Source organism: Rhinoderma darwinii, chromosome 5 (genome assembly GCF_050947455.1).
Source record: "Rhinoderma darwinii isolate aRhiDar2 chromosome 5, aRhiDar2.hap1, whole genome shotgun sequence".
NCBI lineage: Eukaryota > Metazoa > Chordata > Amphibia > Anura > Rhinodermatidae > Rhinoderma > Rhinoderma darwinii.
Genome location: NC_134691.1, coordinates 18,033,660 through 18,059,242, shown reverse-complemented (window position 1 = coordinate 18,059,242; position 25,583 = coordinate 18,033,660). Strand labels below are relative to the sequence as shown.

Sequence of the window (25,583 nt, the reverse complement as noted above, 5' to 3'; positions counted from 1 at the left end):
TTACATGGTCATGTGATGGACACACAGGTGCACGGCTCGTTACATGGTCATGTTTTAGACAGACAGGTGCACGGCTTGTTACATGGTCATGTGAGGGACACACAGGTGCACGGCTCGTTACATGGTCATGTGATGGACAGACAGGTGCACGGCTTGTTACAGTTACAGTATGTGTATGAGAGATGTGTCTTATAACGATCCCAGCACCTGTGTGTCCATCACATGACCATGTAACGAGCCGTGCACCTGTGTGTCCATCACATGACCATGGACAGAAATGTATCCACTGGAAGTAAACAATGAATATTTCTACTGATTAACAGCAAGCAGAGATGCTGAAAACCATAAGAAAGTAAATTGGAAAGTTGTATAACTTTTAATAATGCAAAAAATAATATTCATTAGCTGAAGCCGGACAACAACTTTAAGGGCATGACCACCCGTGGCGGATTTCCTCCGCAACTGTCCGTATCAATGCCGCACAGAATCTGCGTTGCAGATTCTGCTGCGGATCTGCACAAAATGTGCAGAAAATTGATGCGGACTGGCCGCTGCGGACTGCAGGAAAAGTGCTTCCCTTCTCCCTATTCAGTGCAGGATAGAGAGAAGGGACAGCACTTTCCCTAGTGAAAGTCAAAGAAATTCATACTTACCGCCCGTTGTCTTGGTGACGCGTCCCTCTTTCGGCATCCAGCCCGACCTCCCTGGATGACGCTCCAGTCCATGTGACCGCTGCAGCCTGTGCTTGGCCTGTGATTGGCTGCAGCCGTCACTTACACTGAAACGTCATCCTGGGAGGCCGGACTGGAGACAGACGCAGGGAGTTCTCGGTAAGTATGAACTTATATGTTTTTTTACAGATACATGTATATTGAGATCGGTAGTCACTGTCCCGGGTGCAGAAACAGTTACTGCCGATCGCTTAACTCTTTCAGCACCCTGGACAGTGACTATTTACAGACGTCTCCTAGCAACGCTCCCGTCATTACGGGAGCCCCATTGACTTCCTCAGTCTGGCTGTAGACCTAGAAATACATAGGTCCAGCCAGAATGAAGAAATGTCATGGTAGTAAAACCAATACGCTCCGCAGCACACATAAGATCTGCGGACTTCATTGCGGAATTTTGACTCTCCATTGAAGTCAATGGAGAAATTCCGCCATGAGTCCGCAACCAGTCCGCCACTGCTCCGCAACAGACAGAGCATGCTGCGGACACCAAATTCCGCTCCGCAGTCTATGCTCCGCAGCGGAATTTTCAGCCTCGTCTAAACGAACACTGCTAAATTAAAGTGTTAGTCAATGGACAAACGGCTCCGCTGCGGATTAACGCTGCGGAGTGTCCGCAGCGGAATTTAAGTGAAATTCCGCCACGTGTGGTCATGCCCTAAAAAGTCTAGTCTATCATTCTTAGTTATATCAGTTTCTGGGAAAGCTGGGTGACCACCAAAAATGGCAATCATTAATGTTCCCACATTTTTCTAATCTCCTGAACAGCAATTTTTTTTTTTTTTTTTTTTTTTTTTTTACTTTGTTATACATCTCTCTTATTATGTTATAATATTCAGGAGCCTGGAAAAGCTGGGTGGCATGCCCTGTGGGAACCTTAGGCCTTATTCACATGAGCGTATTTCACGTCCATGTGACGCGCGTTAAAACAACGGAACTGCAACGCTCGCAAAACGTTGCGTTTTTTATATTAGGGAGTTGCATAGCTCGCCATTTCCTTCTAGCATGTCTTTATTGGTATTGCTAATGATCCAATGTCATCATATGTATAAGTATATGGCCAACGTAAAATCTGTATATAAGGCTACATAACTTGGGGTGCATTATTTTAGGTTGCACATTAAGGTGTTCATTTACATTAGACAAAACTCATCCCAACCAAATTTGTCAGGATCGCCAACAATCTATTGGTTGTCCAGTTTCATACGCCCTATTGGGGGATTCTGAGTTAATAGAGGGGGGTCCTCATCTCTTGTCCAGAGTGGAGAGCGGTTACAAAGAGTGTCTCATTTTGGAGGACCTGTCCTGTCCTGCATTACACAGACAGCCCATTGATATGAATAGACACTGTGTAATACTTTGTTTCCCCTGTGGTGGCGCTGCAGAGAAATAGAACACTTACTGCCAGGTTCCTCCACAGATCACAGGTGATCACTGGGGTATCCAGCAGGGGAGGACACTATGTGATCAGTTTATTGTCAATGGACCCTCCTAAGGAGAAGGGATTGTCAAAAGCGGAGAACCCCTTTATGATCAAGGTAGATAATCGGTGTAGCCTTTAGCTGTTGGGATAATGAGTAGGTGACTACATATAATTGGTCACATTGTTTTGTATGTGATACATTTTTGATACATTTGCACCTCACCATTGAATCCTCCACTATACAGTACCCAGTGCTTCTCTTATATACAAGCTATGGGCAGATTTATATAATAATCCCCTGGATGCTCTGTCTAAAGCTGCAGGTATTATATCATGGTGAATACTTGTACCAGGGGCTCCATGCTGAGGACTCCATGCCGGCTACCATTATAGTTCTGTAATATTGGGCATCCATGTTCTGTATATTGGGTGCGATTAACACATCTAAATTGTTCTTGTTTTAGGAGTTTTCCAATCTTCTCTCAGTTAGATGTATGTTTGGCCACTAATATCCATGTTGCTGCAAAATGTAAAAATCCATTTCCATCCCTCGCTTGGCAGTACCATATATTGTTTAGAAACCCGACATACCTGGCCGAACTATAGAATGGGGCAAATAAGATTAAATGCCCTGGCCCACTGCCACCTCGTGGTATCTACATTATTCCTGGAAGGATCGATCTGTGTCAACATTGGCAGATTTGATACCAGGGCCCGTGTAATGTTATATGTGCAGGGCATGGCGCTCTTATTTAAGCATTTTATAGCACTCTTATTGAGCACTCTATGGTGCCATTTTTAGGCACTTTCTGGCTCTGTTATTTGGGCACAGTATGATTATTTCAACATATGGTGGTACTATTCGGGCGCTGTATAATTTGATGCCATTATTATCTTGGCACTGTTAGAATGTTTCGGCAGCATATGGTGGTACTATTTGGGCACGGTGTTGTGGTATGTTTTGGGTACTTTATAATGATATAATTTGGGAGTTATATGGCAGTATTATCTTGGCACTGTATGGTGGTTTCAGCAGGATATTCCGTTACTATTTATGCCCTTTATTGTGGTACTATTTTAGCACTGTATGGTAACGTTATTTGGGTGCTATACGGCAGCATTATTTTGCTGGTATTATTTGGGCAGAATATGGTTTTATTATTTTAGCATAGTACGGTAGTAGTGATCGCCGAATGTCTGCATTATACAGAGGTAGCATTGCCACTATATAGTACTGCTAGGTGCGTACAGAAAGTTTTGCTGTTTTAAAAACACCATTATAGTATTTGTGCTACTGTTTGGCATTTTTAGGCTTTTTAGCCTGTTTTTCCTGTTTGAGTCCTTCTCTACAGAACCCCCTCCTGTCAGCCTAATATACACTGCAAGCTGATTGGGCATTTAACAAGGGGTGGCTCAGACAACTCTTGTATTTGGCCACAGTGGTGCAATAGTTAATTCTGGGTTACGTAATCGTCCTGCTCTAGTTCTCTAAATGGAAACTCACATTTATTTTTTTTCCCCTTAAACTAAACCAAAATTATGCAAAAAAAAAACAACTTTTTGGCTCATGAAAAAGGGACATTTAAAGTCTTTAGCAGTCTTTAATTTGGGGGTTGGCGGCTCCCCCTATCTTGGAGCGACGTGTTGTGAAGCCGGTTACTGAGCCCTTTTGGATCGCTCGTTTTTCCAGGAAAGCTCGGCGGCTACTTCCCTGTCAGATGTTGAATATCTTCCAAGCGTTTGGAAACTGGCAGCTCTGTTCTGAATGTTTGGCACGCCGGTCTCCAGCTGAAATTCAGACTCACAAGCTCTGAGGTCAATTAAGTTTATAGCAGCATTGCTGGGATTCATGATGTAAACCTTCGGGTTTCCAAGTCAATGGCATATTGTAAAGATCTGAGAAGAATATGCACTTGTAATGGGGAACTGAACACATGCAACTTTTTTAGAAATTGATTATTTTTTTAATACATGTGCAAATAAAAATATTTTTTTTAATATATTTTGTTAGTTGTCCCCCCTTCTGCAAAATGACCTGATACACAAGGACTACACATTTCCACAAATAAAGACCATACCCGGATTAAATAACCGCTCATTTGCTATAAAATGTCTAAATAATATTACAATGCAATTCAGATTGATGGTGGTCACAAGTCTTGTTGCAGGTCATCAGAGGCGCCCCCTTTAGCAGGGGCACCTGATGTGTCTTTTTCGACCACTCAAGGTCGAAGGACTAAGGTCGTCCCTAGTCATTATCCCCAAGAGTGGAAGCATTGGAAGCAAGTCATCAATACATTAGTTTGATGCTTATGAATTATAATGGGTGACTACTCACTGTACATGGGACCTAGTAGCCACCAAAATTATTTGGAAGCTTCTTACAAAATATAGTGCTGAAAAAAGATGACTATTTAGGAAGTATATGGGAGTCCTTAATGAATTATGACAACAAAAAGGCTATCCTCTCTCTAATGGAGTTCCCCTTTAAGGTATTTTCAAGAGGATAGTGCCTAATAATAACAACATATATTAAGCCTGTCCATATATATATATAGTACAGGCTTCATATATGTCATTATTGGACACTATCTTCTTGAAAATTCCTTAAAGGGGAACTCTATTATATATATATATATATATATATGGCACTATTATAAAAAGGCTATTTTTTATATATATATATATATATATATATATATATATATATATATATATATATATATATATATATATATATATAGTATAAAAGTGGAACTGTGGACTAAATCAGATCACTGCTTAAATGTACTGTATAACCTGTCCTTGATTAATGGACTGTGATTGGGTGTTCTTGGCAGCTCCTCCATTTTTGATTGCCCCTGCCCATTATAGGTCACTTGTTATGCACGTTTTACCTACATAATATCAAAGAGTTTGTATGAAATTGGAAGCTAAAGTATTTTTTTTTTTCAGAAACAGCGCTACTCTTGTACATGGGCTGTGTTTGGTATTGCAGCTCAGCCCCGTTTAAGTGACATAGAAGCCACATAAGACATTTCATCTCTGGTGCTGCTAGGCTTAAAGGAACAGCGCTACTCTAGTGTAAAGTCTGTGTTTGGTATTGCAGCTCCGACGCTATTCACTTCAATGGGGCTAATCTGCAAAACTAGACAGCCTATGGGCTAAAGTGGTACACTCCTGGGGGTAAAAAGCAGATTCCTATTTCTAATCCCAGACAACCCCTTAGGTCTACCTTCATACAGGATGGATCCCTTTAAGTAATCCATCCTGCATAAATTTATTGCTGATTTTTTTTTTTTTTTAAGAAATCACCTTTAAATACTCCATGGTTAAAAAATTGGGACCATCATGAGTTTTTGCTAGCTCCATATTAAAACATCTCCAATCCTCGGCATATCCATCTTGGAGCTGCCATCAAGAGTATCTTATGGAATGGCATAAATAACAGTTCCTTAAGAACACTGATAATATCAAGGAATTGCTCTTTATGCTAATATAAGCTTTAATAGCTCCAAACTGGAGTGTTCCTTTAAGAATTTTTTTTCTTTTTAATTCTGTGAAATGTACTTGTTCTATACAGTAGGCATGCTTGTTCTATAGTAGATATTTTAGAGATTTATGGCCAGTCCCTTTTAAATGTTGCTCATGGTATTGATATAAGTGGCAGCGTCCTGAGATCCGGCTGCAGGATTTTACATTATGGCGTGCTCGGCGTGATTCAGGAGAGGTATTTAATCATGTTTGTTAACAAATGGATTCTTAAAATAGAGCCTGGCTGTAAAACACGTTTAACTATTCCAAAGGGAACACACAGAGATATTGGAACAATATAGTGCGCAGGGTCTAATGGTAAACCCTTTTGTTCTCGCCCGTCCTTATTCCTGGCAGAAACTGGCACTAGGAGCCTTACATTTTGCAAGAATGACCCTGTGCTCAGTGCATTTTTAGCAAAGGTTACAGGGAGAATCGTGTGGATTTCCTCTAAAAAGAATGTGTCATCATAGCAGTGAAGCTAATAATATTGGATAATACGGGTGCGGCATGTCCTGCTTTACTTTACAGTTCTCAGTCCTATGAATGGAGATGTCCATAATGTTACCGGTAAACTTCACTATCATTCCCCTTCTAATTCCCCTAAAAAAAATAAAAATATGATTGTTCTCACACTGGCCATTGGATCACTGGATCACACAATAAGCTGTCATTTCCTGTTTTCTACAGCTCACTTTTAAGCTTTGCTGTACAGACTGGGACATTGTTAGCAGAGTCATCTCATTATCATTATAGGTCAGCTCTTATAATGACAGCTTTATAGTACTGGTGGAGGCTTAGATAAGGCAGGATAGTACACACAGATAAGACTCTGTATGCAGCCTCCCTGTAACTTCCTGGTTTCTGGGGAGGGTGGGGGGCTTTACTCCATCTCTTCCTGCAGGCTGAAGTAATCTATTAATTTCTCATTCTTTGCAGCTGCCATAAAGCACACACACTGCTGCACATCTAAATTATGAAACTAAAATTAAATACATGACATATTATTTTTAAATATAAGTCCATGAATTGTCCCCTTCTATCAAATTGTTAAGAAATTATTTTCAGCCATTATATATGTTTCTGGAAAAGTTTGATGACAATTAATATGGCCATCATTTAAAGGGGTTTTACCACGAGGGACATTTATGACATATCCACAGCATGTGAGCTACGCTGTCTACGTAACTAGCATTCAGTTCTAAGGGGCTTACGGAAGCAGCGTAGCTCCGCGAGCCGGGTCCCGCATCTATCTGACATTTATGACATATCCTGTGAAAACCCCTTTAAAGGCTCTGCAGAGATGGTCAACTAACTTTTCCAGATTCCTGAATGGTAACTGGTTTTGCCATAAATTCTCCCATTTCAGTGCATGATTCGGTCTCCTTAGAAATTATAATGGCGGCCGCACTGGTTGCCGCACAAATAAATATAACTAAAGAAATGGCTAAAAATTATTTTTAACAACTGCTCAGAAAAGGACGTCCCAAGATTTAAGATTAGCTACGTCAGTCCATGATATTGAGCTCTAGCGCTTCAAGAAGCAAGAAATCAGAAACACCAAGTGACAAGACTCCTTTGACTCCACCTTTTATGGTGAGGACCACCGGCCACATACCTCATCCTGGTGCTGTCCATGGTCTTAAAGGGGTTGTCTGGAATTAGAAAAAAAGACTCTGCTTTTTCAGATTGAAACAGCGCCACTCTTGTCAATGTCTAGTATTGCAGCTCAGCCCCACTCACTTAAATTCTGCAATACCAGACACAGCCCATGAGAAAGAGTGGCGCTGTTTCTGGAAAAAAAATCCAACTTCTTTCACATGGTATACAGGCAGCTGTGATGCCCCAGGTCAATGCCATCTTTACTTCTAGGGCAGGTAGGATATATATGTACTACATATTTTCCAGTAAACATCCCCGGTGAATGAATACATACAGAATTTATATTAAATCAAACATGTTGACCTGATGTCTGTTCTGTCTTTTAGATAAAGCACTCGATGCCTTAGAACCTGGGACATATGTGGCTTGTCAACCCAGAGACCCAACATGATTGACTTGGAGTTTCTGAGGTAACAGAGAGGCTGAGTACCATTTACGGATCTTTGTATTCATATACAGGTGAGCTGCTTTATATCTTTTAATTGAAGTGTTTTAAGGGGATTTTATTGGTGACCAGTTGATTATGAGGTGTGATGCGTAATGCGTGATATCAGTGGTTCTCCAGGGCTACTTATTGCATCACATTTTTGCTTTCTTTATTGTAGTTGGGGCCCATTTGGGGGTCCCCTTTATTTACCTACATTTTCCCTAATTGGGCATATAAATGGGAGTCAAAAAATGAGATTGTAATGAATAATGGTATGTCAATTTTTTTAAGTGTTTTTTTAATTGTTAGCCAAGTGAAGGTAATGACTGATTGTGTCCCCATGACAACACTTTTGTACACATTCATTGATTCAGTATTGTCATAGAAAGATTTTATAGATCTAAATCAATGTCTGCACTCTAATTGCCAATATTCAAATCTTTATTATGGACAATTATATGGATCTAAATGACACATTGTTCCCCCCATGGAAACACAGAACCACTAGAGCAGACTTATAGAAGTGTTGTCATAGGCACACAGGTAACCTTTAACTTTAATGACTAATAATGCTTTACTGGAAAACAGTGTTTAATCCATTTTCCTATTTTTCTTGTATCTGCGCTTGTGTATCGTAATAACACATTTTATGTCCTTAATCATACTATTCAGGGTCTGTGTCTCTGACCGGACAATAAAACTGCTACATGTTTTTGCTATTATACCCATGCCATGTCTTACCTTTTTTTTTTTATGCAGTTATGTCCCAGACTGCAGCTATATTGATTTTTATTGAGTAGGAGAAGAAGTTAGCTACTTCCTGCCTCACTGATATCTCTGTTAAACTACACTTCCCATCATTCCTGTTTTTAACTTAAAAAACAAAACAAAAAAAGCACAACAGTTTGGTTGTTATTTTCTATGATATGCATTTGCAAGATGGCCTTGGTCTGTCTGGCACTTCCTTAATGAAGAAATAAAACTTTGGTCTGTGATACGAGATATCTTCCAGGCAAATATCCAGTCAACCATCTCTTTGTACAGTGAGAAGAATGGGAGGTTTGTGAAAGGGAGGGGAGAATGCTCTGGGTGACTGGGTGACAGAAATAGCAGCTAATATGGTGGACAATAGTAGCAGTAAGTTAGCTACTTCCTGTCTAACTTACTGGTACTATTGCTACTAAGTTTGACTGCTTATAACACCAGGGCTATAAGCAGTCAAATTTATAACCCTGGTGCCAGAGGTCATTATAATAAACACCAGTATTATAAATAGCCCACCTTGCATTGGGGTCCAGGAATTTTGGGTTTACTTAGGATATTGCACCCTCAATTGAATGAGTACTTCCAGTATATTCTTCACTGGGTGGATACCAATGGGAATGTATGTTTGTTACAATGTAACCTTCAATATAAGATTCGTTTCACTCTTTAGCAATTTATAATATTGATACGAATAATTGACTAGTTCTTCCAGTATAATTGAATAGGATTTCCCGGTGAGTCTTTCTTATTGTTGATTTCCGCATTGTTTCTCTACTTCCAGCTCATCTACCTATGAGTTCACGATGATTGCATTGTACGGATATAATGATTAATGGCGCCAGGAACATAACTAATGCCCTCTTCAATACATCTACAGCTATGGGAAACGTTACTCTAATTAGATTTAGCTAATGTTGTTCCAGTGCTGCTGTTCTTACTGTCATCTGATTCATGGCTGTGGCAGCAAAGGATTTATAAGCCGGGTCAGCACTATGTTCTAATGAATTGGCTGCATGAGGTGATGGGAGGACTCGGCGGTTGATGTTCTTTCTTTCTTCAGGGTGTATCACTACATTCAGAGGCTCCTGGGCCCCAATGCAAAATCTAGAACCGGGCCCCCCACCTACCACGTGCCCATACACAGCGCCAGCGAATAAATAAACGAAAAAAAACAAAGCCTCCCATAAATAGTTAACGGTGTCAGCCGCAGTGCCCCCATAACTATTTCCATGCATAGGCTGACCTCATTCATAGTGCATGCCGAAGAGTGTGATGTCACTTTTTCTCTCGCGGCCCTGATCTCTATCTCCAGAGTGATCAGTGGCTCCTGCAGACCAGGTTCCTGACTTGACAGGACACTTGCTCGCCCTTTTGGAGTCCAGGAGGTCTTCCTTTTTAGGGGGAGGGTTGGCAAGTATGATCCTACAGATTCTCTTGCTTGTCTGAGGGATCTTGCTCTTTTGGCCCCCTCGGGCATTAAGGCCCAGGTGTGATTTCAACCTCCACCTCCTATGGCTACAACACTGCTTTATGAAAGCAAACCTACTATACTCTCTACAGCAGGGGTGCAGAACCTGTGGCCGGAGGCCAACATGTCTTTTTGTGAGGCCCCCATCGATCTCTGGCAACCCCATATTTGGGGAAACCTCCCTGTTCGGCACCTCAGAGGGGCATAAATAAAGTGGAGGTGGCTACAGTGGAGATAGCCCTGTCTATTCGTGGCCCACTTGGTTGTTCATCTCTAAAGTGCTGAAGGAGGGTGCAGGGAACCCCAATCTCGTGATAAGTGGAAATCCCATAAATAAAATCCCCACCTATCAGCCATTTTTGGTATATAATGTCCATGTGTCACAGATGGGAATACACCTTTAAGCGGTATTGTGGCCCTTGGGAGTGGTACAATCTGACAATGTGGCCCTTGGACCAAAAAAGTTTGCTTCAAAGTAAAAGTCCTCATTTTAACAATATGTCATAGATTAAAATATGGTATCCAAAGGTCCAGGCTCATCCTCCCGCCATCAGTTGAAGTGGTTGTTTTCCCTTATTATCTGGTACGGATATCGTTACTGTAGATTTCCTGCGCACCTTCTATTATGGGTACACGCTGCGGCCATTACACAAAGTCTCTTTTTCCTCATTCTTTTTATAAATGGTCCTTCATGAGTGAATCTAATCACTACAAGAGCTTGTAAATCTATTATTAGGAGACTCAAATGGTCCTGATCAATGATAATGGCCGCTCATTAGAAGGAACATCCTGCAAGTTGATTTTTCTTATTGGTTACATTGAGTTTTTGTAAATTGAAGGCAATCCTATTTATGAAGAAGAAGCTCCCGCGGGTTGTATAATCAGTCTGGATCTATTGCCCTGGGTCAAGCTTTATTTCTGTTCCAATTCAGTGATCTGTCGCTGCCGCATCTGAGACTCGGCTTGTTGTTTTGTCTGAATAGGAATTTTTTGCCGGAGGAGACTTTGATATCAATTTTTTTGTACTTATTAATTAAAGAAGGCCAATATCCTTTTATTTATCAGAAAAAATGGGAACCCCTTCCTCATGATTTATACTGACCATTGATATAAGCCGAAGGATCAATCAGCCAATGACACGCTACAACATGCCTAATCTGCCTTTCTGTGCATGCAAATTATTTATAAGGATGGGATAAGCGGCCAACATATACAAGGCACCGCTTATCTCCTAGAAAATAAAGTATTGGACCAGTTCAATTCAACCAGTCTGATGGAAGACATCATTAGGGCTATCATTATAGACGTGAGTTGGTTGGTTGATTACGCTGTGAACCCCAATTGTCTTGTTTTTGTGTGATTGGTTATTGTTGAAAATACAAAGTACTGAAATGTTAACCATTTTCAATGAAAATGGTAACCAAGGTCGTCATGTCCGCATGGCATCCTGCTTGACTATGAAGATATAATATGTATTATTTCAAAACCGGTTCTTTTGACATCTATACATACTGCGACATACAACCAAGGACTGAACAATTGGTTGGATGAGATTAAAAGAACAAAGCTTTTTTTCTTTCAAAAACAGCCCTTTTCACACTTTTTCCATGGGTCGTGCTCAGTATTGCAGCTCAACCTCGTTCAAGTAAATGTGGCTATGCTGCAATACTAAGTATGGCCTATGGACAAGAGTGGCGCTGTTTCTGGAAGGAAAAGTTAAAAAGGTCCTGTCTCCTCCCCTGACATGTCTGTTTAAGTAAGCACTTATTTCCCATAAAACAACAATTCTGGAGCATCTTTTCTTAGAATTCTGCGTTGTGTCATTCCTCTGTTATTCCTCCTAGAAATGTATGAGTATATTGACAACTGGGTGTTAGCAGTTGGGGGTGTGTCAATGCACAGCCTGACACTGTCCAATCAGTGCTGACAGAGTGAGACTGTAGGGACACGCCCCTTTGACAAGGGAAATATTAACACCCAGTAGTCAATTTATTCATACATTTTTAGGAGGAATAACAGAGGAATAGTAAAACGTAGAATTCTAAAAAAAAAAAAAAAAAACTATGTTCCAAAATTGTTCTTTCATGGGGAATACAGCTATTTACTAAAGCAGACATGTCAGGAGAGGTGACAGATCCTTTTTAATTGTTTAAATCCTTGCTGCCTGCAACCACCACTAGGGGAACATTAGAAGCTAATTGTTTATAATGTATACATTGAACTCAATAATTAAACAGTATGCAGTTAGCTCCTAAGCTCCCCCTAGTGGTGTCTGCAGGTAGCAAGAATTCTATAATTTAACTCTATGGCTATGCAGGGGATTTGGACCTCTGTATCAGAAAAAAGGGAGCTCCGACCGCTATAAAGATACATTAAGGACTTAATCAGTACAGAATGCTGGACCTAAAAATGACGTGATGATAAAAGGTGGAAATTTATTTTAAGGCATGTTTTTTTTTGTCCATAAGAATTCGCTTCTGTGTGTTCTACAATTAGAGTCATTGTAACACTCTCCAATTACTATTTTTTTTTTTGCAAATCCTCAGTGTAATGACCAATTACCCCGAGTCTCGGCAGCCGGGACACACGCTGGGCCTTGAATACTTTGAATGTTTCCATTGGTATGAATCCAGCGAATAAATATGAAATGAACGTCAAGAATTTAAAACCGGAGACTGCGTCCCCTGAGGTGTTTTCTCCGTCTTGTCATACGGTCTCCATGTGATTTCCCTGTGACTGATCCTCATCTGATTCTGTCACACGTATAAGTGTGCGGTGACTGGAAAACGTTCTCGCTCGGGGGATGGTCCCCGGTGCCTGAGGTGTTACTTGTATTAATTAAATGACATTTAGAAACATAGACGGGACGTATTAACAAGGGAGATGACGAGGATTACAGCGTCTAATGGAGGAAGGTTTATGGTAATTCCTGCGTCCGCATATGGACAACTCACCTGCTGGTTCATCAATGTGATTATTGTATCTCGCTTTGTAGCCAAAATGCGTGATCAGTGCCTTGTTTTACATCAGCACATTTCCATAGGGTCAGTATTTCTAAAACTGGCCTGGGAGCTAACAATTATTCTCCCGTTATGACCCAAATAATAATACCCCATGAGGTCTCATATCTAAGTCAATATACAGTTCAGTATACATAGACATTAATGAGAGCATGGCAGGTCTTAGGCCCTGTTCACACTAAGAGTTTTGCAGGCAGAAAAAATCTGACTTTTTTCACCTGCATCTATTGAAGCTAAGGATTCAAGGATTCAATGACCGCAGGCAAAAAACATTGAGAAAAACGCTTGGAAACAATAGCCACCTGGGAAAAAAAAAGAAACCTCGGCCACCTATTGAAATCAATCGGGGAAGATTTTGGATATTTTAATGGCGCTGATTCCGACTCCAAAAAGTCTGCTCCAAAAAGCTTAGTGTGTACAGGGCCTTAGGAGTGTGCGATCTGTGCAGGCGCAGAAGGCACATCAGCCCCCTCATGAAGATGAGGCCCCTGAGGGGCACCGCAGAGGCGCTTGGACCATCACTTCATATTAATTCTATAGCACCATTATTAAATTATGTATGAAGCTGTTATTTGAGCACTGTATGGTGCCATTATTTGAGCACTGTATGGTGGTATTATTTGAGCACTGTATGGTGCCATTATTTGAGCACTGTATGGTGCCATTATTTGAGCACTGTATGGTGCCATTATTTGAGCACTGTATGGTGCCATTATTTGAGCACTGTATGGTGGTGTTATTTGAGCACTGTATGGTGGTATTATTTGAGCACTGTATGGTGGTGTTATTTGAGCACTGTATGGTGCTATTATTTGAGCACTGTATGGTGGTATTATTTGAGCACTGTATGGTGGTGTTATTTGAGCACTGTATGGTGCTATTATTTGTGCACTGCATGGTGGTATTATTTGAGCACAGTATAGCGGTATTATTTGGCACTGTATGGGGTTATTATTTGGACACTGTGGTGATATTATTTAGACACTCTGTGGCGGTATTATTTGGCACTATATGGTGGTATTATTTGGACACTGTATGGCGGTAATATTTGAGCATTGTATGTATGTATGTTAGTACAGTATGGTGGTATTATTTGAGCACTGTATGGCGGTATTATTTGAGCACTGTATGGCGGTATTATTTGAGCACTGTATGGTGATATTATTTCAGCACTGTATGGTGGTATTATTTGGACACTGTGTGGTGGTATTATTTGAGCACTGTATGGTGGTATTATTTGAGCACTGTATGGCGGTATTATTTGAGCACTGTGTGGTGATATTATTTAGACACTGTGGCGGTATTATTTGGCATTGTATTGTGGTATTATTTGATCACTGGTGAAATTATTTAAACACTGTGTGGGGGTATTATTTGAGAACTGTATGGTGGTATTATTTGAGCACTGTATGGTGGTATTGGCACTGTATGGTGGTATTATTTGGCACTGTATGGTGGTAATATTTGAGCACTGTATGGTTGTTACCAATACCGTTTGTACTGTTTTTTCCCGTTTCCTGGCAGTCTCTAAATACAAAAATAATTTTGGTCAATTCATTGGCTTACCTTGAAATTGGCCTTAACGTGTATTTATATATGGAAGTTTAATTGCGGGCCACAATGGGAGCAAAATATTATTTAAGAAATGTGTCCCAAAAATGAAATGTATTGGAATGATCTTCATACCGAGGAGGAGGGATCTTTACGTTCATAGCCAAGTTACGCATCATTCTTATTGACTCACGTACTACTTAATGTCAAGTGTTTGGCGATATAATTGGTTAGACGAGGCCTATGGGATTCCAGTAGAGAAACCCTGGAAAAATCGATGTGTGGGATAGACCTACAATGAGAAAAAGAGTTTCGAAATGGAGCAGCCTGGTTCTGGCAAAGGAAGGATTGGAGCGCACCCATTGATGCCCCCTCTGGATATGAAGACCATTTTAAATCAGTGGATATGACCGTTTCCCTGCCAAAAATAGGGGCTCCCATTAGTGAGACTCCTTATGATCGACATGTTTGAGGTAGTTCAACAATGAGAGAAGAAGTTTCCAAACTGGACAAATTGGTTCTGGACACTATAAGATTGGGAACCCAGTGAAATTAATGGTCAAGACAAATACCCATTGATTTCATTGGGCACCAGGAAACATTTTTAGTCCCCTCCGAGAGAGGCATATTGCCACTTGCCATTAAAAAAAGAGCACTCCCGCAAGTGAGACATCTCGAAATTAACATGGGGGTGGTGAATTTACAATTTTGGAAGGAGCTGTCCATACAACCACTTTCCTCTACATCATAGTTATTGGAAAAATATATTAATGAGCATTTTCCAAAAATAATGAAACAATTTTTAAGCTGCAATATCCGAGGCACATGCCAAGCTTGCCTTTGTAATAATATCAGCAGCCCTAACATTTTGGAGGCAGCTGGTGACATTTTGAAAAATTACGTGACACAGGCCATCCCCTAGAACCACTCATAAATGAATACAGATGAGCAGTTCTGGTGGAGCAGATTTGTGCAAAGCAAATTTGCCGCCCCTGTGCATCGTATAATAATTAGATATTGCACATAACAGAACTTCACAAGCCGCCGCTATCACTTTATTGCTGTTGTTTTGCTGATATCTTGCTTTGGCCTTATGGCTCAATGATGACAACCTTGTTTATGGAGCTGTTGTTTTTTCTCCTCTCCTATTGGAAAACAGGCAGCTGCGTACATACTTGTAAATTAAGGCGACAGGGTGTCTGATTCCTTGAAAGTGCAGAGTGTCACAATAAGTTTTGGCAGGTCTTTCGCCGAATCAGGAGGTCAGGATCCTAAAAACTGATACGGCTGAACATTTCCAAAAAGGCCAATAGGGCACTGACATTGGAATTACGCCATGACCTGCGTCGTGTTGGGTCAAATCTGATCACCCAGAGAGATATATAAATTTCACACCAGTTTAGTCTGATATGTCCAGATTAAATATGTGTTGTTCTCTTTTGCATTTCGTTGAAACTTTTTGACATATGTTACGGCAGATAAACTTTTTGTCCTGGGAAGACTTTGAGGTAATGTAACACCTGGCAACAGGATTTCCTGCCTTTCACCCTAAATGGTTTCTGTATTTCTAATGAACTTAGAGATCATTATAATAGATTACCCCAAAATAAAAATACAACAGTCAGTCCTTGGGTTGTCCTGTCAAGTTGTTAAATTTTTTAATTTCTTTGGAAAGTCCTTCATGACAATTAACGTGGCTGCCAGTAAAGTTTCTCTTAGGTCTTAAGAGCGGCAAATATAGCAGTGATGGAGTAAAGACACTTTCTTCTAAAAACTTGAGCCGTTTTTGCTGCTATTTCCTATTTGGACTGTACATTGGAGTGGGTGAGATGGGCCAAGCCCACCAAGTGACCGGCACCATTATTTGATATTTTATAGGTGTTGCTCTACAAGTTTGTTCTAACTTTTTGTCATCCCATTGCCCTGATGGACAGCAACTGGCAAAATATATATCAAGGTGTCGAAAGAGCCGATAAATGTATTAATGCCCCAACTTAACGCAAAGTTTTGTCAAATTTATTGTTTGATGATGCCTATGGCTAGACTGTGGGTTCATTATAGGACATGAATAGTTGCATGGCCATTCATTCTTGTGTTCATATTGAATAAATAACCTGTGATAGATCATAGTCAGCTCATGTTTGGCCAACTCTGCTAAGTATGGGTCCATCTCTGTACAGATAGCCCGAAACTTTTTTCACCTTTTTTATGGGCAGTCCCATATCACAATGTGTAGTTAAGAAAATCCAACTGAAATCAAGCTTGATCAAATATCATGGCAAATATGGCTGATCAATGACCTTTGTTGGACTCTGGTTGGCAACAACATGTTTATGTGGACATCTATCTGTCCTTAGGTTCACCAGATTGAATAATCGACTTGTCATGCAGATTTTGAGAGTCAACTCACTTCTCGCCAGCCCCTTTTTAAAGAATATGGCTGTCCATTATAACCAAACTCGATCTTCATATTGTCTTTTCACACCTATGACCTGGTGGAGAACTCTCACCCTCATAAAACAGTGGAGGAACCTCAAATTACCCCATTGTCTATCCCTACTTCAATCAGCGAAGAATGGTCAGACAATGACCATGGTGATTGGACTTTCAGTCTATATGTTGATGAATAAGTAACTTATCATTCAAATTCTAGTGTCAAGATTGCCTCATGTTTGACCAATGATGGTCTCTTGAATCTTTCTCCACCTAATGGGCAAATTAGATAGACTCTATAGCTGTAGATACCACCATATCAATGTCCTAATGAGTTCCCCATAGTCTTATATCCGTGGTTCCATGCTTTACTAATCTAACCAAAATCAATTATTATCAAGTGTGATGCTAAATATGGTAGGTGATGACGATACCAACAGGGATTGCACTTTGTCAACTTGTTTCGAAATTGATAGTAAAATATATGCGATCAAGCCTCTACATCCAGACCACGTCTTAGCGGTCTTCTAAACCCCTCATGCATTATGGAAATATTGGTTGGGATCCATTTGTATAAATATGAAGCGTAGTGTTTTTTTAACCCAATAAATAGACTAACATTGGCCAAACCCAACGATTTTGACGTGACCGGCCAACCACCTAATGTGTATTAGATGTTCGGCCAACATTCGTTGGGCAGATGTCGGGGGGAAAAAAAATCGGGCATCATGAGTTGCAACCTTCCCGATCCTCTGTTCTCAAGGAAGAAGTGTCTGGCAGCAACTTATTTCCCGTATTTCGCATCTATGGGAGGTCAGGAAACACAGATGTTGACTGAATGAGCGTTCGTTCGACAGCTATTGAAGGTGTATGACCAGTTGACCACCTTTACTGGGCGAAAAAGAAATCATAGTATAACATCAACCAGCTGTCAATATAGCTGTCGGATGATCACTGGTTGGACCGGCAGCTATTCCTCCCGATCTCGCCATACACATGCACGCTCGACTTGGCCAAGCATGTATGTATTCTCAATGGGGAGAGGGGAATAAGCCGTTGCCAGACACCTTTGACTCATCTCCCGAGAGCAAAAAGATTGGATATGTTGAAGTCCAACTGTCCGATCCTTCACTCCCCAAAATCTGCTGAGTCAGGAGGCGTTGAGACGTTCCGCTTCGATATCGACAGGTTCGGGAGACATTAATCTAATGTGTTTGGCCATAATAAATAAATAGAAAACATAATAGTATATTTCATAGACCTAACCATTTATTGAGTCACAGCCTGGAGCCGAGCAGTCGATGAGCAGAGTAGGGAGAGAACAATTCATATTTCACTTCTGTGTAGCAGTGTGTATTACTCGTGGGGGTGATGACCCTGTAAATGAGATGTGATGCACTGCGCTTATTACAGCATCCCTGCCGGTTAGAGCGGCCCGTGTAATAACCCTGCTGGGAGAGAACAGAGATAAACGACTCGTTAGATCCATTTCTGACTCATGGGCCGCTCTGATGCTTTGTGTTATCACCAGTAAGTGGAGTCAATCATCTCTGTATATAAGTCTACATATTTCTGTAAGACATGAGCAAAACTGGACGCCATTGTATCACCAGAACTATCAGAGTTGAATTTGTCAGTAGCTCTAGATTTTGTCATGTGGCACGACTCTGCTATATCATGGTGTCATCTGGTCTTATGTGGGAATTAACATAATCCTTGGGTAAAACCTGTAAATCTATTTAACAGGACGCCGGCTGCTGAGAATACCCGTCCGGCCGGCTTCCTGTTCTATACATTTTTTCTCCTCATCCCTCTGCCACCACCGCCGGCTTTTCAATAGTGTTGCGTGCACAAGCCTGCTACATCCTAAGGTCTATTCACACAATGCAGTCGAATCGCGTTTTTCATGAAAATCACAAAAAAATCCCTGAAATTTGACCACACCATGTGAAAAGATCCTTAGGGTATGGTGCCACAGAGTGGTGTCCACATGTGGCCAGAACTAGCGGCATGATTTTACCAGATATTACGTCAGACCGCGCCCTTAGTCTGCCAGTACACATAGCGCTTTGTGCCCTGCGGTGCCAAACTGCATGCATTCTAAATACCCATCATAATCTACATTCAATAAGCAATGGACATCACCACTACAGTCAAGTTCATTTAATCCAAAAGCAATGGGACTTGATAGGTGCCAGATTATCAAATATCTAGAATTATTAGACAGTCATGGAAAAGTATATAAAACTTGTAAGCACAGAAAACCTCCAGGAAAATGTTAAAGGGGTACTCCACAGGATATGCCATAAATGTCTGATCGCTTATGGGATGCCGGATTAAAGGAGTCTTTTGTAATATTTCACTGCTTATAGCCCATCACACAGCGTGCGGCCCTTTTTTCCAGACCAGGTTTATTGATGCGTTCCGGCTCAGCACAGTCGCTTCTGTAAGGGAGTATATTATAATAAAAAGATAATCCTTCCTCACCCACAGAATGAAAGATTGCACCCCTGACCGGTCCCTATCAGGGCAGGTTCTTTCCTCTCATTGAGGTTAATGATGCTTAGCCGAGAAGGGAGTGAATTTCCTCTATTCTGCTGTAGCAGTCAATGTAAACAGACAGGGTCTATTGAAGCAGGGCATTTCACTTTCGTTGAGGGTGGCCATGCATGGACTGGGGGTTGGAAAGGTGATGGCATGTAATATAGTAGGCGGCAGGAAGGACCTCTCTTGATTGCTCTTTACAGATCATTTTTGACACTTCAGCTAAAACTTCTTCAGGTCAATGAGAAAAGAAAAAAAAAGAAAAAGAAAACATGGAGGTCATTTATCAGGGTCCCAGTGCCGAGATGAAAAAACACACACAACAGGTGGGCCAAGGAGCCTTTGTTTTCTTTTCGAAGGTTTCCACAGTTGACGTCCATTGATGTTTCTCTTACAGAATTTGGTTTCATGACGTCATGGTCCTTACATTGACCCTACACAATCCAACAAAAATAAGGTCTCCTACAGATTGCGCTTTCCATTGTATTGAGGGAATGGCCCATTAAAAATGTAGAATTTAAGATGCTGCTCAAGCAGAAGATCAGATTAAAGGGGTTGTGGCATGAATATGACATATGGTCATCATAGAGGGGTTTCCGTCGCTCGGGACTCCACTTCTATGAGCTAGAACGGAGAGCTCTTGTTCTGATGGACTCGAGCTATCCGTGTATTACATGGATGGCCATTCATCTGAGCGGCTGGCATGTAATACTACGTTTCACTGCTCCTTGAGAATGAGCTGTTTGCCAAGGGTGCCGGGAGCAAGATCAGCTGATTGCCACGAGCTACGCATTTTAAAAAGGAATATCTCTGATGAGAAAAGCCCTTACAGGCCTCATAGACGTATTATAGCTCCGTAAGGCTCCCAGTTGTTTAGAGCCATAATATGACCCCCACCTAAAGAACACTCTAGGGCCATAATGTACCACCATATGGCTCCAAAAAAATAATTGTGCCATGTTCCAGCAGATGCTATATTATGGAAGTATTATCCATAATATGGTGCCGTACGGAGGCACCATATGGCGGCACACCAAGTGCATCTACCACAATCATATTTCAAAAGTTTTCAAAAAACAGGCTTGATCCATGACTATGATTGAGCTCAAACTAAGCGAGAGATATTAGTTTCAGATCATACAGATGTTTACAAAAATCAGCAACATTACATAGTCCTTGTAGCGCCCATGGCCGCGGGCCGTCGGGTTCACTCACCTCCCGACGCCCGCAGCCATGGATCTGTGAGCGCTGGCCTCCGTCTCCCTCCTAGGAGATGCCAGCGCTCACTTCCGCTCCGGCCGGGTCCCGTAGCGGAAAACTATGATCATTAACCCACGTGATTCCCTGCCCTATAAGAATACCCCAGCCCTTCTGATCCTTGCCTGAGCGTTGTTAGTCTTTCCCTGTCTGTCTCGCAAATGGTCCCTTAGTGTCTCCCGTTCCAGCTGTTACCCGTGCCCTGTTACCGTTCCTGTATTCCGCATTGTTCCTGTGCCTACCCGTGTTCAAGTGCCATCTGCCACGTCAAGTGCCGTCTGCCACGTCAAGTGTCATCTGCCACGTCAAGTGCCGTCTGCCACGTCAAGTGCCATCTGCCACGTCAAGTGCCATCTGCCACGTCAAGTGCTATCTGCTCATCGGATACTGCCCGCCACGTCTGGCTCCACTATCCGCACCTGCCTCCATCCGTGCTGAAGCCACAGTCACCGTCCGGACTATTTCAGGTACCTAAGCATTACTGTCTGCTATCTTACTTTCACATAGACTGTGACCTGGTCAGCTGCCTCCCCGCTACGGCGGAGCGGCCTAGTGGGTCTACAAACCCATTTTCCGTGACAGTCCTATTTCCCCAACTAGGAAATTATTATTAAACACCAGCGATGATGATCAGCAACCGGGAACATTTTTGAAAACCGGTCTAATAAATTTCCAACCAACAAACCCATGGTTCATTGGTCAAAAACAATCATTTGGTTACCATAGATGATTCAATCATCAATCTGACCTCCTGTTCTTGGCCGGATAAACTATTATTGCATAAATCCATTGCTATCTATAAAGTTGAGCTAGACCAAAACATCTGCAGCCCATGTACGGGACCTACTGGTAAGGACACCCCTCCCATGTACGGGACCTACTGGTAAGGACACCCCTCCCATGTACGGGACCTACTGGTAAGGACACCCCTCCCATGTACGGGACCTACTGGTAAGGACACCCCTCCCATGTACGGGACCTACTGGTAAGGACACCCCTCCCATGTACAAGACCTACGGTAAGGACACCCCTCCCATGTACAGTACCTACTGGTAAGGACACCCCTCCACTCCGGAAAAACTATTTTTTTAACTTCTTCACTCATACTTTCTTATGCTAAGCGCCTTGTGAAAGAAAACTATCAAGTTATCCCTTTCCATGAAAATGACCCGATACTATTTTAAGCCTCTCCAAGGATCCAGAAGTGCGTCAAGCTTGGAATAGACGGAGGAATTTTTTGCCACATTTCAGTTCTCGGTATGAATTACACATGTTTGAAATTCACACAGATCTTTTTTCCTTAAGTGGAATCTACTGCAAAATAGCAATGATGTAAAGGGGTGGTGAAAGGGATCTGTGTGTAAATCAATGGCCGCCTTATGCAGGTTATCACAGGCCACTGTGTGTGTACGGGGCTAATTGACTCAAATAACACTAATCACAAAACAAACTGTCCCGGCTGCAGTTTTTAGGTTTTTTTTCCAGCAGAAGACCATGAGTTGGGGTAACTGACAGCTAATCAATAGAGCATTGACCTATATGTTTTTGAAGTTATTTGCATTTTTTTGTTCTGCTTCTTATGCAAACAGGACTGTCGTGTACTAATTTACACAAGAAAAAAAAAGAGAGACGTCATTCTTCAATAATAACATGACGGGTACATGAGTTATCGGAACAGCTGATCTGGGGTAAAATCAGGATATCAGGTTTAAAGCTCTCTATTTAAAAAATGGAGCAAGATGTTTTGTGGCTCAAGGGTCTACGTACCATAGAGACAGCACATGTGGCTGCTATGGTGCCCATTGAGAGGGGGCTCAGCTCTGGTACCTGACACAATGTGGTGACAGTGCGCTCCAAAGGCCCCTGACCCAAGTCAATGGCAACGAGCCCCATCTGTTTAAGGATCCTGCACACAGTGCTCTGGGCCTGAGCAATAAGGTCCATTAGGTTCCTAAAGTCTTAAAAGGTGTTTGTTCCAGTTTGGTTGGTTATAGACCTGGCATGTATATTTGACCACTTCTTTCTGTCTGCTGCCAGTGCTCATCTCTGCCTGTCAAACACATATAAACTAACTACGCCTGCCACGACCTATGCCCTGTGTCATACTGCGAATCCTGCCTGCTGCCTTTGTAGTGCGTCCTGGTGTCTACTGTCCATCAACGTGCGAGGGGATTCCTTGTGGGAAAGTCCATACTCCCTTGCTGGGGTTAAGAGTGAAGAATGCACATTCCCTTAGACTCTGATCCCTGGTTTAGCTCGAAGTCATATCCGTTAGTGACTCAGTGGGTCCGCTGCTACTGTTGACCCCATCGCTCTATATATGGACAGCATGAACATTTCCAAGGTTCCTTGGTCTGCTAAAATTGTAATGTTGGCAAACAAGTGATGGAAAACCTTCTTGTGGGTCTCACCTGTCTACTCTCTAACTTAATTGGTGGAAGGGGTGGTTAACCCAGCAGCGTGCCCTCCAGTCTTGGGATGCGGTTTGTGGCAATGTGAATCAGCACCAAATGGGAAGTCCGAATTTTGACCATTGAGAATGTCCCTGTTGTAGGTTTTATTTTTGAGAAGGTCGGGGCTAGTCGTAACTAGAGTCTCTTTGTGACAGGTCCTACAGCAGTCATCTTGGCTGGTCCCATGGTACCTAGGTCCTTCTATTCCACACTTTTTGTTTTCCAATCGAATTTCCTAATACAATTCCATTAGGAACTGGTAACGATATGGCAGTACTCTTCACAGATTGCTCGTTTGTTTTTACACTACACAGGTAGTTGTAATTTACTTCTCCCAAAGTCTTCCAATAGTTGTTTGTTCCATTGTGTTGCAGCTGTCACCATCGTAGACAACATGTCTCCCACAGCAGTCAGTTGAGTAAACTTTAGTCAACTAATTTATTGCTACCTACTGTTTCTCATTATTGCACTGGTTATTTTTAGTTCAGGAAAATTTCAAGAACTTTTTGTGCTATCTCTAGGTATTCTGTGCTTCCCTTATGTAAATCGTCCATGACAGGCTGCAGAACAATCACTGGGGGATTTTCTCACGATGTATGAACATACAGTATACTGTATATACCCATGAGAACACTTTTCTATTGATGTCCATAGGCAAGCGCTTAATGGGAAACTTAAAGGGGTTGTCAAGTTTAAAATACCTATTTTCCTTCAGCCTATTATGGAAATCTGAGCTAATAGTAGGGGGGTCCTCTGTTCAGGATCCCCATCTCTTGACCAGTACGGAGAGCATTTGCACAAAGCATCTCTCGCTCTGGAAGACCTGTCCTGTCCTGCATTTGACGAACAACCCATTGATATGATTGAGCCCTGTGTAATACTTAGTTGACCCTGTGGTGGCGCTGCAGGGGAACTAAACACGTACTGCCAGGTTTCCCCACAGATTACAGCTGATCGCTAGTGATCTCAACAGGAGGACACTTTGTGATCTGCTTTGTGACACTTTGTGACCTTTCTAACAAGTAGGAATTGTCCAAAGTGGACAACCTCTATAACCCCCTATATGCAACCTATGCCTGAGAAACGTGAGATGGGCAGATGTTTTGTGACCTGCTGTTGGTACCAATTCCTGGCCACTCTGAGGGCAAAGGTCTAGAGGAAAATAAACTTTACAGTTATTATTTTGACCAATTCGACCCGTAACGGTACAATGACCCTAATTTTGGTCTCGGATCAAGAGTTGATGAACCAAATCCAAACTAAAACGATGATTCAGATGACCTAGAATGGGAGATGTTCCATTTCACAGATGATTTCCTTGAAGATCCTTACATTCTAGGGAGTCACATTTCAGAATAGAGGTTACATAACTTTCTTTAAAACCCGGGCAATGAGTTGTGTTCTATTAACATAGCTATGCAAACACTTTTATATGCAAGGAGCCTAGGGATTAGGTAGATCTACCACACACCACTGGCTTTCCTTTCTGACGGAGGTCACAATAGCGTGGAAGGCTTTTAGAACTTCTAACTAATTTGCAGTTTAATGCCCGTTACTCATTATTAGGTGGGAATTTGAGAAAAGCTGATTGGGATTTAAATAGGAAGACAAACCACCCCCCCTTCTTTAAGACAACGGCTAATAGTGGTTACTGCTTGACCAAGATAAGACCTAAATCCTCTTCACCTCCTGAATCAACAAGCCTTGAAGACATGAACAGACAACTCATTAAATACTCTACATCTGTCTACAATGCCGTATATTAGCCACAAAACAGGACAACTGTTCCATACTACAAAAACATTGGGGCGTGAGTCCCCCCTACAGATTTGGATGTAATGATTTCATGGTCTAAAATGTCAAAAAGTTGTCTAAACACAAGGAGCAAATGTGATGAACGCAAAAGTTGTCTAAACACAAAGAGCGAATGCGATGAACTCAAGTCTTGTTGCAATAACTGTCTGGCCTTGGCGTCACAGTCCATGCGACTGACCAAGCAAAAGTTTATTTGCAGAGATTAGATGCATTGCAGATACCTTTGACACGCAGAGGTCATGTATGAAGTAGTGTTGGTAGATCGAAATGTTGTAAGGGACTCCATAGTTTGCATTATGTCTTATATGTATGAGGAGTCCTGACCTAAGCTCCAACATTTTTGAAGAATTGTTGGTCCTAAAAAGATTTTTCCAAGAGTCATAGCTTGAAGCTCCTGGGCCTCGATGCCCAATTATGACATTTATTCTGCGGCAGATGGACCATTCAGCCCCATCAGGCACCAGGGCCTGGGTGATCCTGTAATTCTAATTCTGACGATCTCA

At 41.7% G+C, this 25,583-nt stretch overlaps 1 long non-coding RNA gene across 1 annotated transcript in view; it reads left to right on the top strand.

Moving 5' to 3' along the window:
- LOC142652323 (uncharacterized) overlaps positions 1-25,583 on the top strand; it is a 120,177-nt gene that overhangs the window by 42,633 nt on the left and 51,961 nt on the right. Inside the window, exon 2 of the long non-coding RNA XR_012847810.1 lies at positions 7,674-7,806. This is a non-coding gene — a long non-coding RNA (uncharacterized LOC142652323). The remainder of the gene's footprint in view (positions 1-7,673; positions 7,807-25,583) is intronic.